The 15,904-nt window shown below is 43.1% G+C and overlaps 1 protein-coding gene across 4 annotated transcripts in view; it reads left to right on the forward strand.

Moving 5' to 3' along the window:
- Positions 1-13,208: 13,208 nt before the first annotated feature.
- caprin1b (cell cycle associated protein 1b) overlaps positions 13,209-15,904 on the forward strand; it is a 33,595-nt gene continuing 30,899 nt past the window's right edge. For all 4 annotated transcript variants that reach the window (XM_014147627.3, XM_014147628.3, XM_014147630.3 and 1 more), the window contains exon 1: positions 13,209-13,419. The gene's annotated coding sequence lies outside the window, so the exon portion shown is untranslated. The remainder of the gene's footprint in view (positions 13,420-15,904) is intronic.

Below are 15,904 nucleotides of genomic sequence, written 5' to 3' on the forward strand. Positions count from 1 at the left end.
CGCGTGCTCAGAGTATGTGTCCTGGTAATCCATCTGGGCCTGAGGCCTTGTGGATGCTAACTTGTCTGCAGCCCAAATAAATGCTAGGCAGAGTTGCAAAGAAAAAGCAATTCTCAGACTGGCCAATAAAAAGAAAAGATTAAGATGGGCAAAAGAACACAGACACTGGACAGAGGAACTCTGCCTAGAAGGCCAGCATCCTGGAGTCGCCTCTTCACTGTTGACGTTGAGAAAGGTGTTTTACAGGTACTATTTAATGAAGCTGCCAGTTGAGGACTTGTGAGGCATCTGTTTCTCAAACTAGACACTCTAATGTACTTACTCAGTCTTACTCAGCACCGGGGTCTCCTACTCCTCTTTCTATTCTGGTTAGAGACAGTTTGCGAAGGGAGTAGTAAACAGCGTTGTACGAGATCTTCCGTTTTTTGCAATTTCTCGCATAGAATAGCCTTCATTTCTCAGAACAAGAATAGACGGACGAGTTTCAGAAGAAAGTCTTTGTTTCTGGCCATTTTGAGCCTGTAATCGAACCCACAAATGCTGCTGCTCAACTAGTCTAAAGAAGTTTTATTGCTTCTTTAAATCAGGACAACAGTTTTCAGCTGTGCTAACATAATTGCAAAAGGGTTTTCTATTAGGCTTTCTATGATCAATTAGCCTTTTAAAATGATAAACTTGGATTAGTTAACAGAACGTGCCATTGGAACACAGGAGTGATGGTCGCTGATAATGGGCCTCTGTACACCCATGTAGATATTCCATAAAAAATCTGCCGTTTCCAGCTACAATAGTCATTTACAACATTAACAATATCTACACTGTATTTCTGAGCAATTTGATGTTATTTTAATTGACAAACAAATTTGCTTTTCTTTCAAAAACAGGGAAATTTCTAAGTGACCCCAAACTTTTGAACAGTAGTGTATGTATACACAGTGCAATTTGAAAGTATTCAGATCCCTTTACTTTTCCCAAATTTTGTTACGTTACAGCCTTATTCTAAAATGGATTAAGTTGTTTTTTTCCCCTCATTGTTCTACACACGATACCCATAATGTCAGAGCATAAAAACTGAGTTTTCAGACAGTTTACTTAGTACTGTGTTGAAGCACCTTTTGGCAGTAACAGCCTTGAGTCTTCTTGGGTATGACGATACAAGCTTGGCACACCTGAGTTTTATCCCATTCTTCACTGCAGATCTTCTCAAAGTCTGTCAGGTTGGATGGGGGGCATCACTGCATATTTTCATTTCAGATGTTCGGGCTCTTGCTGGGCCAGGGTTCAAGTCCGGGCTCTGGCTGGGCCACTCAAGAACATTCAGGGACTTGTCCCGAAGCTACCCCTGCATTGTCTTGGCTGTGTGCTTAGGGTCATTGTCCTGTTGGAAGGTGAACCTTCGCCCCAATCTGAGGTCCTGAGTGCTATGGAGCAGGTTTGCATCAAGGATCTCTCTGTACTTTGCTCCATTCATCTTTCCCTCGATCCTTACTTGTGTCCAGTCTCTGCCGTTGAAAAACATCCCCACAGTATGATGCTGCCACCACCATGCTTCACCATAGGGATGATGCCAGGATTCCTTCAGACGTGATGCTTGGCATTCAGGCCAAAGAGTTCAATCTTGGTTTCAACAGACCAGAGAATTTTGTCTCCCATGGTCTGAGAGTCCTTTAGGTGCCTTTTGGCTAACTCCAAGCAGGCTGTCATGTGCCTTTTGCTGAGGATTGGCTTCCATCTGGCCACTCTACCATAAAGGCCTGATTGGTAAAGTGCTGCAGAGATGGTTGTCCTTCTGGAAGGTTCTCCCAACTTCATTGAGGAACTCTGGAGCTCTGTCAGAGTGACCATCGGATTCTTGGCCACCCCGACCAAGGCCCTTCTCTCCCAATTGCTCAGTTTGGCCAGGCAGCCAGCTCTAGTTAGAGTCTTGGTGGTTCCAAACTTCTTCCATTTAAGGATGGCCACTGTGTTCTTTGGGACCTTCAATGCTGCAGAAATGTTTGGTACCCTTCCCCAGATCGGTGCCTCGACAGAATCCTGTCATGGAGCTCTATGGACAATTCCTTCTACCTCATGGCTTGGTTTTTGCTCTGACATACACAGTCAACTGTGGGACCTTATCTAGACAGGTGTGTGCCTTTCCAAATCATGTACAATCAATTTAATTTACCTGTCACACCCTGACCTGTTTCACCTGTCTTGCGCTTGTCTCCACCACCCATCAGGTGTCTCCCATTTGTTCCCGTTAATCCCTGTGTATTTATACTGGTGTCTTCTGTCTGTATGTTGCCAGTTTGTCTTGTCTTGTCAAGTCTACCAGAATGTTTTTCCGTGCTCCTTTTTTTCCCAGTCTCTGTTTTTATAGTCCTCCTGGTCTGACCCTTTGTCTGCCCTGACACTGTACCCACCTGCCTAACCATTCAGCCTGCCCTGACCTCGAGCCTGCCTGCCGCCCTGTACCTTCTGGTTTATGAACGTCTGCCTGTCCTCGATCTGCCTCTTGCCTGCCCCTTGTTTTTCAATAAATATCAAAGACTTGAACCATCTGCCTCCGGTGTCTGCATCTGGGTCTCACCCTGTGTCGTTATATTACCACAGGTGGACTCCAATGAAGTTGTAGAAGCATCTCAAGGATGATCAATGTAAATAGGATGCATCTGAGCTCAGTTTTTTATTTAATCCATTTTAGAATAAGGCTGTAACGTAACAAAATGTGGAAAAAGTCAAGGGGTCTAAATACTCTCCAAATGCACTGTATACAGACTGCATGTCAGAGCAAAAACCAAGCCATGAAGTCAAAGCAATTGTCCATAGAGCTCCGAGACAGGATTGTGTCGAGGCACAGATCTGGGGAAGGGTAGCAAAAAATGTCTGCAGCATTGAAGGTCCCCAAGAACACAGAGGCCTCCATCATTCTTAACCCTTTGACACATACAATCACATATTTGTGATCATTGTTGAGTGATCCCTGCAGCGTACGATCTCAAATATGCGATCGAAACAGTAGCAATAGAACGTATGACGCAACAAACGTGTCTAAACACCATTGTTGTCTGAACAGCATCTAAATATTGTTTTGTACTGATGGAAAATAAAGGTCTTAAACTTTATTCCTTAATTTGATATTTTATTGTAAAAGATAAATGCACTGCCAAAAAAGTCTAAATAACAGGTTGCGCTGACAAAACAAAACTGCCACGGATCCCTCTGGAACTTTCATTTTGCACACCTGGCCCCTATTCGCACTGATTGTATTTGTATATACAGTGGGGAGAACAAGTATTTGATACACTGCCGATTTTGCAGGTTTTCCTACTTACAAAGCATGAAGAGGTCTGTAATTTTTATCATAGGTACACTTCAACTGTGAGAGACGGAATCTAAAACAAAAATCCAGAAAATCACATTGTATGATTTTTAAGTAATTAATTTGCATTTTATTGCATGACATAAGTATTTGATACATCAGGAAAGCAGAACTTAATATTTGGTACAGAAACCTTTGTTTGCAATTACAGAGATCATACGTTTGCTGTAGTTCTTGACCAGGTTTGCACACACTGCAGCAGGGACTTTGGCCCACTCCTCCATACAGATCTTCTCCAGATCCTTCAGGTTTCGGGGCTGTCGCTGGGCAATACAGACTTTCAGCTCCCTCCAAAATGTTCTATTGGGTTCAGGTCTGGAGACTGGCTAGGACCTTGAGATGGTTCTTACGGAGCCACTCCTTAGTTGCCCTGGCTGTGTGTTTCAGGTCGTTGTCATGCTGGAAGACCCAGCCACGACCCATCTTCAATGCTCTTACTGAGGGAAGGAGGTTGTTGGCCAAGATCTCGCGATACATGGCCCCATCCATCCTCCCCTCAATACGGTGCAGTCGTCCTGTCCCCTTTACAGAAAAGCATCCCCAAAGAATGATGTTTCCACCTCCATGCTTCACGGTTGGGATGGTGTTCTTGGGGTTGTACTCATCCTTCTTCTTCCTCCAAACACGGCGAGTGGAGTTTAGACCAAAAAGCTATTTTTTTGTCTCATCAGACCACATGACCTTCTCCCATTCCTCCTCTGGATCATCCAGATGGTCATTGGCAAACTTCAGACGGGCCTGGACATGCGCTGGCTTGAGCAGGGGGATCTTGCGTGCGCTGCAGGATTTTAATCCACAACGGCGTAGTGTCTTACTAATGGTTTTCTTTGAGACTGTGCTCCCAGCTCTCTTCAGGTCATTGACCAGGTCCTGCCATGTAGTTCTGGGCTGATCCCTCGCCTTCCTCATGATCATTGATGCCCCACGAGGTGAGATCTTGCATGGAGCCCCAGACCGAGGGATATTGACCGTCATCTTGAACTTCTTCCATTTTCTAATAATTGCGCCAACAGTTGTTGCCTTCTCACCAAGCTGCTTGCCTATTGTCCTGTAGCCCAACCCAGCCTTGTGCAGGTCTACAATTTTATCCCTGATGTCCTTACACAGCTCTCTGGTCTTGGCCATTGTGGAGAGGTTGGAGTCTGTTTGATTGAGTGTGTGGACAGGTGTCTTTTATACAGGTAATGAGTTGAAACAGGTGCAGTCAATACACGTAATGAGTGGAGAACAGGAGGGCTTCTTAAAGAAAAACTAACAGGTCTGAGAGAGCCGGAATTCTTACTGGTTGGTAGGTGATCAAATACTTATGTCATGCAATAAAACGCAAATTAATTACTTAAAAATCATACAATGTGATTTTCTGGATTTTTGTTTTAGAGTCCGTCTCTCACAGTTGAAGTGTACCTATGATAAAAATGACAGACCTCTACATGCTTTGTAAGTAGGAAAACCTGCAAAATCGGCAGTGTATCAAATACTTGTTCTCCCCACTGTATGTGCCTTTTGTTCACCATGGTGCTGTCGATTATTTTTACTATGTCCGTTGGTGCGTGTGAGTACTTGTGCTGTGTGTTTTGGCTTTCGAGCCATTGTGGATTTGCCAGATGATTATGATGATCATCGTGTGCTTGTGTTATTTGTTCGAGGTACTCCTCGCTCTTTTGTTTTGGTTTCAACCCTGTGTTTTGTTACGTGTTTGTTTGGTCTTCGTCCCCATGCCTTTACACAGCACGCCGTAATTTTGGCTGAATAAAAAACCCTATTACGCATTCCTGCGCCTGTCTCCCGACCCATTTATACTGACTTGACGGAATAATCGACCATTGAGGGAGACAGCGGGAATGGCCCATCCGATGATGCTGCAACTGGTCCGTCTGGCGCCACCGCAACTGGGTGGTCCGTGGTCCGTTCAACGCCACTGCTACTGGTCCGTCCGACGCTGCCGCAACTTCGACAGCTGCATCAGGTCCTGATCGACCCGCACTGCATTCCTGTGATCGTCCTCGAGACTGGTGTCGTTGCACTGCTATGTCACCGGAGAGAGGAAAATGAAGCCAAACTGTGTCGTGGAGTACAACAAGAAGATTAGAGCAGTTGACAAAGTGGACACGCAGAACAGTTTTGTTGAGTGTGCCATAAAGTCACTTAAATGGTACAAGCTATTTTTTTACCTAATAGATATAGTTCTCCTCAACGATCACATTGTCCATCGGCAGGTCAAAGGACAGGTGATCTCCTACCAGCAGTACAGGATAAACCTGATGCAGCAGCTCCTTGAGGACCACCACACACCTCATCATCCGTCCTCTGGGGGCCGGCCGGCCTGCTTCGGACAATCCTCTACGCCTCACTGAACACCACTTTCCAAGTGATGTCCCTCAGACCACCCTGCAAGGAAAAAGCACAAGGAAGCATTGCAAGGTCTATCTGCAATCTACCCATATAAAAAAACATATTGTTTTTTATTCAAATATTCAATTATAGCAGTAGCAAGCTTACCTCTGGTCCTCCTCATCTCCACACTCTCCCTCTCAAACTGAACAGAACATCAGTAGGCCAAGTCCACACACACAGATATTGCTTCTTTTTTTTTTTTTAAATACATTTTTTTTTGGAAGAAGCCTTTGACTTGCCTCCTGAAGTGCCACCCTACACAGCACAGCCATTGGTTAGGCAGCACAAAATAGTTTACATCAGCAAGAGCAGGGCAGGCCGGGGCTCATGATTGGGATAGTCAATCCAGTGTGGTGTGTAATATAGTGTAGCCTAGTTTTATATACACCATCCCAGAAGCTCAAAAACTCAGTAAGGAAGTACATTTTCTTAAAAATATAACTTTGCCCAGTGCTTCTCCGAGCATGCTCTTAATATAGCCTAGGCCTATAGCATAGGCTATGGATAATTTGATTAAGACCACTTGAGGTGCGCCTAGCAGAGAATTAAGGATGCGGGGCAGCATCAGGCACACATCGAGATATAATAACTATTTCTCAAATATTGAGCTATATGTCATTTAATCATTTACAAATTAAATGACTCTCCCCTCCCTTACGAAAAAAGATTGCAGTCAAAGTGCAGTACACTGTAGTATAACTGTAGTTAGAGTGCAGCATAACTGTGGTTATTCTGCAGTTACTGCGTCCAAAATACCACAGTCGACTGCAGTTACTGCACTTTTACTGCAGTTTCAAAACTGAAATCTTTTTTTGTAAGGGATGGAGTAAATTAAACAGTATTAAACCCTCCTCCTGACTGAAAATGAAAAAGCATGACACTCACCCACTTTTCTCCTGTAGCAATTGTGTCACGCCCTGACCTGAGAGAGACGTTTTATTTCTCTATTTTGTTAGGTCGGGGTGTGGGGTGGGCAGTCTGTGTTATATTTCTATGTTGTCTTTTTCTTTATTGGACTAGTATGGTTTCCAATCAGAGGCAGCTGTCTATCGTTGTCTCTGATTGGGAGTCATACTTAGGCAGCCCTTTTTCCCACTTTCAGTTGTGGGATCTTGTTTTTGTACAGCTCAGTTAGCCTGCAGAACGTGACGGTCGTTTTCTTTTGTTTTGTTTTAGTGTTCTGAGTTAAATAAATATCATGAGCACTTACCACGCTGCGCTTTGGTCTACTCTTTCCGACGACGATCGTCACAAATTGTGTAAATGTTGACTGCTCTCGAAATAAAATTAATTATTCGAACAACAGTGCAGAAAGTGTGGTTTTACATAGACTATTTTCAAAATAGTGTGCTTCAACGAGATTCAACCTCATCCCTAATAGTTCCCTACTCTACCTGCTAAGCTACACGTCAGGTGAAATGACATGAACAAAATCCTAACTATATTTATAAGTACGGTATCGGTGTTTTGAAAGCAGCTTAATTGAAGAAAGCACCGGAACCACGGCGAAATCAGTGGGATCTCGCATTTTGCAACACATGGTTTGAAAAAGCACTTGATCAAACGAAGCTTTGGACATGACTGATGAAGTACTTCTGATAAAGTGATACAGGCATCGGCACCCTGCTTCGAAGTTAGCTGCTTAGCAATTTTGATAAATGTCTCGTAGCTACAGTATCAAACATAACATCACTAGTATTTACTTTGCAACATGTATTGTCATTGAAAAATATATTTTTATGAGCTATGCATTTGTGTACCACCGTTTTGTATCCCTCTACTACTAACTAGCTAGCTAGATGGGGCATTCCATTCTTCTTGCTTCTTGACTTCGATACAATTTGTCGTCACGCATTTGTACATGCACACTGGTAACTGTTATAGCTATTTTTCTAGGTAGGTAGCTCATCAAACTGTATTTTCTTTACACTTTCTGCACGACGCCACTAATTAAAGTATTGAATCTCATAGGGACCTCACTGTCACCACTGGTCATATAGCTAGACAAGTATCCAGCTGGGTTGCATCGGTTTCCATTGGACTAGAGCTATGTAGCTAACACTAGCTAGCTAGCTAATGTCGATACACCATAGTCGTGGGTCCGCTAAATTAAGCAAATGGTACTGAACTCATGTCAAAATCATGTTTCGACATTGTAATGGCTATTGATGTTTAGGTTGTTTGTTTTTTGCTTATTGACATTGTGAATATCATATTTTTGGCATTAACTCTGATTTAACTACCGGTATGTATGTAATCCGATCCTAAGTCCCAAATTCCCTAGAGAATGTGCACACTCACGGATACAGAGCCTTTGAAATAAAAGATCCGTTTACGGCTTAGGAGCCACTCCCTTAAAAGCAAAACTTTTTTTTACATTTTATAACACATTTCATGCAATACTACTAATTTTGACATTTGACAGACAGAACATTTTGCAGTTTTAAAACACATTTCCTGCAATTCTACCCATTTTGCCATGGGGTGGAAATAAATTATTGCAATTTTAAAGCAAATTTTCTGCAATTTTACACATTTTTCCATGACTTATGCCATGATAATGATATCTGAGTGAAAATGACTAACAAAATCAATGGGGGGCCCCTGTGCATGTGCCCCAAGTTTAGATAACTGGCTAGACTAATTTACCAATCTAAAAATTGTTAGCTGACATGGCTAATTGAGTAACTGTCAGTGACTGACAAAACAAGAGAAAAAACTGCTGATGCACAATGAAATTTCAGATTTGCACCTTGTTTATTCTACTATTCTAACTTTCAACAGTAAGTTGAGACCCCAGGGACCAGTTATGCCTGCAGCCGGCCCAGCTAATGATATATGGTTTCAAAAGAGGGGTTTGCAAAAGAGGGGTTACTTCAAGAATAGCAACATGATTAGACCAAAAAAAGGTTGAACATCTGCTCTAGAGTTATGAGTGTGTCAGACTTGGTTACCTTGTCTCCCCAAAGACTGAAGTAGATGGCGCAGAAGAGGTGGACAGGGAGAGACAAGGGCTGATTTAGGAGGGTTATTTGGCACGAGGTAGTCCCAGTGTGGAGGCCTATGTGGAACTCTGGAGGCCCCTGGAGGCTGAAGGAAATGGTCCAGATGCAGCAGGACTCCTGGCACCCGTAACCCAGCGGGAACCCTGTCCTAATCCTCCTGTAGAAAATCTGTAACCCCTGCCCTCTTGTTCTGCTGCAGAGCTGCCTGTGAAATCACCAGAGACCTACTACTGTCACAGTGGGCACGCCAATGACATACCACACCTCTGTCATGTCAGACAGGGTAAAGCTACCGTCATCATGGTGTGCGCTGTCATATGGACCCCTGCCCTGCTGCAGAGCTGCCTGGGAAATCAGACAGATTCCTGGATTGTCTGCCATAGTGGGTACACCACAACTGTGTCACACTCACACTGCACTCTAGCGACTGTCATGTCAGATAGTGTAACGACATCACTGGCATGCTGTGCTCTCTCATATGGTGCTTTACTGTCACATTGTCAACCCTTTGTCAGAAGAACACACATTTCTAGACACTTAGCTGGTCCAAAGACAGAAGGAAATGCAAACTTGTAGTGTATTTACATTTTCAGACTAGATTTGCCCTAACTAAAAATCTATCAACCCGTACAAAAATGTCCATTAATTATAATCCACTCATGCTGTAAGAAACTGGTCAAAATAAGATCCTTAATATTGAGAATTAGGCTAAAGTTGACTTGTTTGTCAGCACTCGTCTCTGGTAACAATATGTTTATACAGCACTTTGTAACACCCCTAGAGATGTTTGTTGCCCAGTATGCCTTGTTTTCTTCTAATTAAAAAAATGTATCTACTGGCAAGACAAAGTGGTAATCAATCACAGACTGTCTAAACACACACACACACACACACACACACACACACACACACACACACACACACACACACACACACACACACACACACACACACACACACACACACACACAGAAAGGCCTATTTCCTGTAACAAGGCAGAGTGCTCTTCACTATTGACTGTGATAACTGCAAACTCAGGAACAGCAATAGCCAGGCTACTGCTTTCTGTCTATAATCTGATGCAAACTCATTATTGGCTCCTTATTCAAAGCCTGAACCCCTTCTGAAGTTCAGTTCACCTCTCTTAAAATGACATCAATATGATTCATAATGCATTATTAGGCTACAATGGTGAACTTTTAGTGAAGAGACTGGAGAGAGAAGAATCGAGTTGATGGCTTCACAAATGCCACTAAGGTCAGAGCTTTAGCAAGGGTCGTGTTCATTAGGCATCAAAAGCAAGAAATCGGTATGAAACAGGAAGGAAGAATCGAGTTGATGGCTTCACAAATGCCACTAAGGTCAGAGTTTTAGCAAGGGTCGTGTTCATTAGGCATCAAAAGGAAGAAATCGGTATGAAACACAAATTGTCCTTATTGCTTCCCTTAATGAGCATTACCCAGGCCTTTCTAAAGTAATTTTGAAAACAAGACAGCCCTGCTGTCTAACTGAAACACAGCAGGGTGCAGAACGGAAATAAGTCACTCATTCAAAGGGAGTTTTTCTTCCCTTAGGCATCCTCCCACAATCAGTATTATCCCTAAAAGAAAACAGCCTTTCAATGGGCCAGTGCAATCAAAGAGCATGGCAGCCATGTTAACGGCTTACTGTATATATTTTTTATTTTACCTTTATTTAACCAGGTAGGCCAGTTGAGAACAAGTTCTCATTTACAACTGCAACCTGGACAAGATAAAGCAAAGCAGTGAGAGACAAACAACAACACAGAGTTACACATGGAATAAACAAATGTACAGTCAATAACACAATAGAAAAGTCTATATACAGTGTGTGCAAATGAGGTAAGATTAGGGAGGTAAGGCAATAAATAGGCCGTAATGGTTAAGTAATTACAATTTAGCAATTAAACACTGGAGTGATAGATGTGCAGAAGATGAATGTGCATGTAGAGATACTGGGGTGCAAAAGAGCATTTAAAAAATAAATTACAATATGGGGATGGGGTAGTTGGATGGGCTATTTACAGATGGGCTATGTACAGGTGCAGTGCTCTGGCAGCTGATGCTTAAAGTTAGTGAGGGGGATATGAGTCTCCAACTTCAGTGATTTTTGCAATTCGTTCCAGTCATTGGTTTTGGGGGTGACCAGTGAAATATACTTGCTGGAGTGCGTGCTACGGGTGGGTGTTGCTATGGTGACCAGTGAGCTGAGATAAGGCGGGACTTTACCTAGCAAAGACTTATAGATGACCTGGAGCCAGTGGGTTTGGCGAAGAATATGTAGCGAGGACCAGCCAACGAGAGCACACAGGTTGCAGTGGTGGATAGTATATGGGGCTTTGGTGACAAAACGGATGGCACTGTGATAGACTACATCCAATTTGCTGAGTCGTGTAGGAGGCTATTTTGAAAATGACATCGCCGAAGTCAAGGATCGGAAGGATAGTCAGTTTTACGAGGGTGTTTGGCAGCATAAGTGAAGGATGCTTTGTTGCAAAATAGGAAGCCGATTCTAGATTTAATTTTGGATTGGAGATGCTTAATGTGAGTCTGGAATCAGAGTTTACAGTCTAACCAGACACCTAGGTATTTGTAGTTGTATAGTATTTTAAGTCAGAACCGTCCAGAGTAGTGATGCTAGACGGGCGGGCAGGTGCGGGCAGCGATCGGTTGAAGAGCATGCATTTAGTTTTACTTGCATTTAAGATGCCAAACACACTGATGCAGACTGATTTCAATTTTTTTAAAGAAACCTAGTTAGTTTGCTCTGATAGTTTACTCTCTAATCTAAAATAACAACAATCAGGATGGATTTATGGGGAGAGGTTATTCTCATAGGAATAATGGAGAAGAGACAGAATAGAGAGGAATAGTTTACGTACTCAAGTGAATGATGTATAGATTTTAAGAAGGTTCTCTGGTAGGCCTACATTGGGGACATGAAAACGGTGAGGAATTATATCCAAATCATCCATCCTCTGATGTTGAATCAACAGGAGGAAAGGCCTGATAATCAAAGGAATAGCCAAATATGAACAAATGTAACATTTCATATCTGGTGGATTATTAGAAAAGTAGGCAAGCCCTAGTAGTAGGCCTATATATTATCATCCCTCATTTGATTCCTTGTCAGGTGGACAAGTAAATAGGCTGGTTATCTATGAAGGAGGTGTATATATGAGCCTGAGGTTCCTTAAGTCTGCCATCAAAGTGCACAATGAAAAAGGATCATGTCAACTGGTAAAGAATTGATGTTGAGTGCCTAGCCACCAATCTATCTATTTATGGGACAGAGTGGCAAAGCGGCCTAAGGCACTGCATCACAGTGCAAGAGGCGTCACTACAGACCCGGGTTCGATTCTGGGCTGTATCACAACCGGCCGTGATCAGGAGTCACATAGGGCGGCACACAATTGGCTCAGCATCGTCTGGGTTAGTGGAGGGTTCAGCTGGCGTAGGCCGTCATTGTAAATAAGAATTTGTTCTTAACTAACTTGCCTAGCTAAATAAGGTTAAAATAAACATCTGGTACAGTCAAATAAACCTAATAATTATGCATACAGTACCGTTAATTTACATGGCACTTTACTGCCCCCTGCTGATGTACAGTAAATACATTGATAGAGATCCTCATCACTGTCCTCCTGTTCAATCTGACAAAATTTGAACCTAAATCAATGCATTGATTAAACACAAAATCAGTGCAAGAGAGCAAGAAATCTAGAACGCCCATGCCTTGAACAAATCAATACAAGTGGTTTTGCAAAGATTGGCTATGCGTATTTATGCCCGTCCAAGAAATATACAATCTGTTTTGTAAATGTTAATATTTCATCAACATACGAGTCTACAGTTTGTATTTTACCATGAACTCTTAGAAAAGGCGAAACAAAATTGTTTTTCATCCCGTGTGTTTGTTTGGTTTGTTCAGTCTGGCATATTTTGGACAACCGAAAAAGGACCTTCTTTATAAAGAGTTCCTTCACCAATCAAACCATAATGAACCAGATATTTTATCGGACATATGAATGTGAAGCATCCGGTGGCGTTCCCACTCACTACCAAATATGGTGATAAGAGGAAGCCCAGTGGCCGGCTGTCGGAGAAGATGGAGCATGATGGATTTTGAACGACATTCTGCTAATTTTCTCATCGATGAAACATTTAATCTCCACACAGTTTATTTTTTTACAAAACTAAATTCTGTAATACACAGAGAGGACTGCGTTTTGTAGACTTTACCCTTTGCAAAAGTTTCAAAAAATTGCGCTGTTTAGAAGGAGTGCAAGGGCGAATTGAGTTACTACACACTTCACAAAGTAGGCGTTCCGTAGCGGAAATATGCAAATAGATGATAGAACGCACCAATAGAATCTCACTAGATCGTGCTTGGCTCTTCCCACTTCCTTGCTTGTTTTACCCACTATAATTAATTTGCTCTATTGGAAACGACAGGCTCTGGTCTATCTTGGGTTAGTTCTAAAAAATATTTGATCAAACCGTCTCAGTTGTCGGTGAGGCCGGCTGGGCGGATCCCACGGTATTGAAAGAGAAAATAAAGCAACACGATAAAAACACCTTGGATATTCAATTTCTCTGGTGAACAAGATTTCTTGTGGATACATAGAGCGTAAAGGTATGCAAATGTGTAGCTAGCTAAATTAACACATTAGCTAGATAAGGGGGCACAACTATGCTAAGCTAACTTTAGCTAGCTGAGTGAGTTATCTTTGGCCAGTGTCAGAGTTACCGTCTCTGGCAGCTAGCTATATCTACATTGAATAATCTAAATGATTTATCCTATTTGGTCATTTGATTTAGTAAATGTTAGTTAGCTATCTGGGCCATCTGCGTCCGCGGTGTGCTGCCTGGTTGAAAATCTGCTAACTACCGGCAGGTAATGTTGCAGGCTTTATGCGATGATAGGCGAATTAACGTTATCTGGCATCTCGGTAAGATCCAGCTGCCTGTGTTACTTAACGTTAGTTAGTTAACTTAGTTAGGTTAACTTGTGTTTTTGAACCTGGTTAGCAAATTCATGAGCTATTTAAATAGTTCGGCGGGCGCGGCTGGCAACACTTGATCTGTTGAATCAAGTGTGGACCATGTAACTAACTCGGTTCGCTTATTCATTGTGTGTTGATGAAGCTAACTAGCCACCCTAGCTAGCTAACAACCGAGCCTGACACAAAACATTGCGCACTTCACTTGGTACCTTCGTAGGCCCTCAGACTAATATTCCACCACGTTGCCCATTGTGCTCAAAGGCTAGATAAAGTGTGCACCACATTAAATCAAATATATTTATAAAGCCCTTTTTACATCAGCAGATGTCATAAAGTGTTTATACATAAACTCAGCCAAAAAACACCAAACAGCACGCAATGCAGATGTAGAAGGACGGTGGCTAGGAAAAACTCCCTAGAATGGCAGGAACCTAGAGAGGAACCATGCTTTGAGGGGTGGCCAGCACTCTTCTGGCTGTGTCAGGTGGAGACAAGACTATATTGCCATTAAGGCCAGATTGTTGTTCAAGATGTTTAAACGTTCATAGATGACCAGCAGGGTCAAATAATAATCAATGATTGTAGAGGGTGCAGCAGGTCAGCGCCTCAGGAGCAAATGTCAGTTGGTTTTCATAGCTGAGTATTCAGATGTGGAGACAGCAGGTGCGAGAGAGGGTCGGAAACAGCATGTCCTGGACAAGGTAGCACGTCCTGTGAACTGGTCAGGGTTCCATAGCCGCAGACAGAACAGTTGAAACTGGAGCAGCAACATGACCAGGTGGACTGGGGTCAGCCAGGAGTCATCAGGCCAGGTAGTCCTGATGCATGGTCCTAGGGCTCAGGTTCTCAGAGAGGGAGAGATGGGAGAATACTCTGATACCCCAGGACAGGGCCAACCAGGCAGGATATAATCCCACTCACTTTAACAAAGCAAAGCTCCCACACCACTAGAGGGATATCAACAGATCACCAACTTATTACCCTTAGACAAAGCTGAGTATAGCCCACAAAGATCTCCACTGAAAAAGCCTGAGGGGGTGCAAGACCGAACAGGAAGATCACGTCAGTGATTCAACCCACTCAAGTCGATTAAAGCGGAAAAAAGCATGGCACGGCATGGAAGAGCACTAGAGCTCTTCCATGCAGTGACTCAGCCCCCTTCAGAGTCAGAGAATCCCAGTGGCGAGAGGGGAGCCGGCCAGGCAGAGACAGCAAGGGCGGTTCAGTGACTCAGCCCCCTTCAGAGTCAGAGAATCCCAGTGGCGAGAGGGGAGCCGGCCAGGCAGAGACAGCAAGGGCGGTTCATCACTCCAGTGCCTTGCTGTTCACCTTTGCACCCCTGGGCCAGGCTACACGCAATCATAGGACCTACTGAAGAGATGAGTCTTTAGTAAAGAATTGAAAGTCGAGACCGAATGTGCGGCTCTCACATGGATAGGCAGTACATTCCATAAAAAATATTCTGCTCTATAGGATAGCCCTGCCCCCAGCTGTTTGCTTAGAAATTCTAGAGACAATAAGGAGGCCTACGTCTTGTGATCGTAGCGTACGTGTAGGTATGTACGGCAGGACCAAATCGGAGAGAGGTAGGAGCAAGTTCATGTAATGCTTTGTAGGGTAGTAGTAAAACCTTGAAATCAGCCTTAGTGTTAAGTGTAGCGAGGCTAGCAAGGTTCTAGTCAAGATTTAGCATCTAATTGAAGTTTATTTAGTGCTTTATCCGGATAGCTTGAGAGTAGAGTATTGCAGCTGTCTAATCTAGAAGTGGCAAAAGCATGGATTAGCTTTTCTGCATATTTGGACAAACGGTGTCTTATTTTTGCGATGTTACAAAGATGGAAAAAAAAGCTGCCCTTGAAATATTCTTGATATGTTCGTCAAGAGAAATCAGTGTCCAGAGTAACGCTGAGGTCAAGGTTTATTTGAGATGACTGCAACCGTCAAGATTAATTGTCAGATCAAACAGCAGATCTCGTTGTTTCTTGGGATCTAGAAGAAGCATCTCTGGTTTATCCGAGTTTAAAAGTAAAAACATTTACGCCATCCACTTCCTTATGTCTGAAACACAGGCTTCCAGGGTAGGCAATTTTGGGGCTTCACCATGTTTCATCGAAA

This window comes from Salmo salar, chromosome 16 (assembly GCF_965601325.2).
Source record: "Salmo salar chromosome 16, fSalSal1, whole genome shotgun sequence".
Classification (NCBI taxonomy): Eukaryota; Metazoa; Chordata; class Actinopteri; order Salmoniformes; family Salmonidae; genus Salmo; species Salmo salar.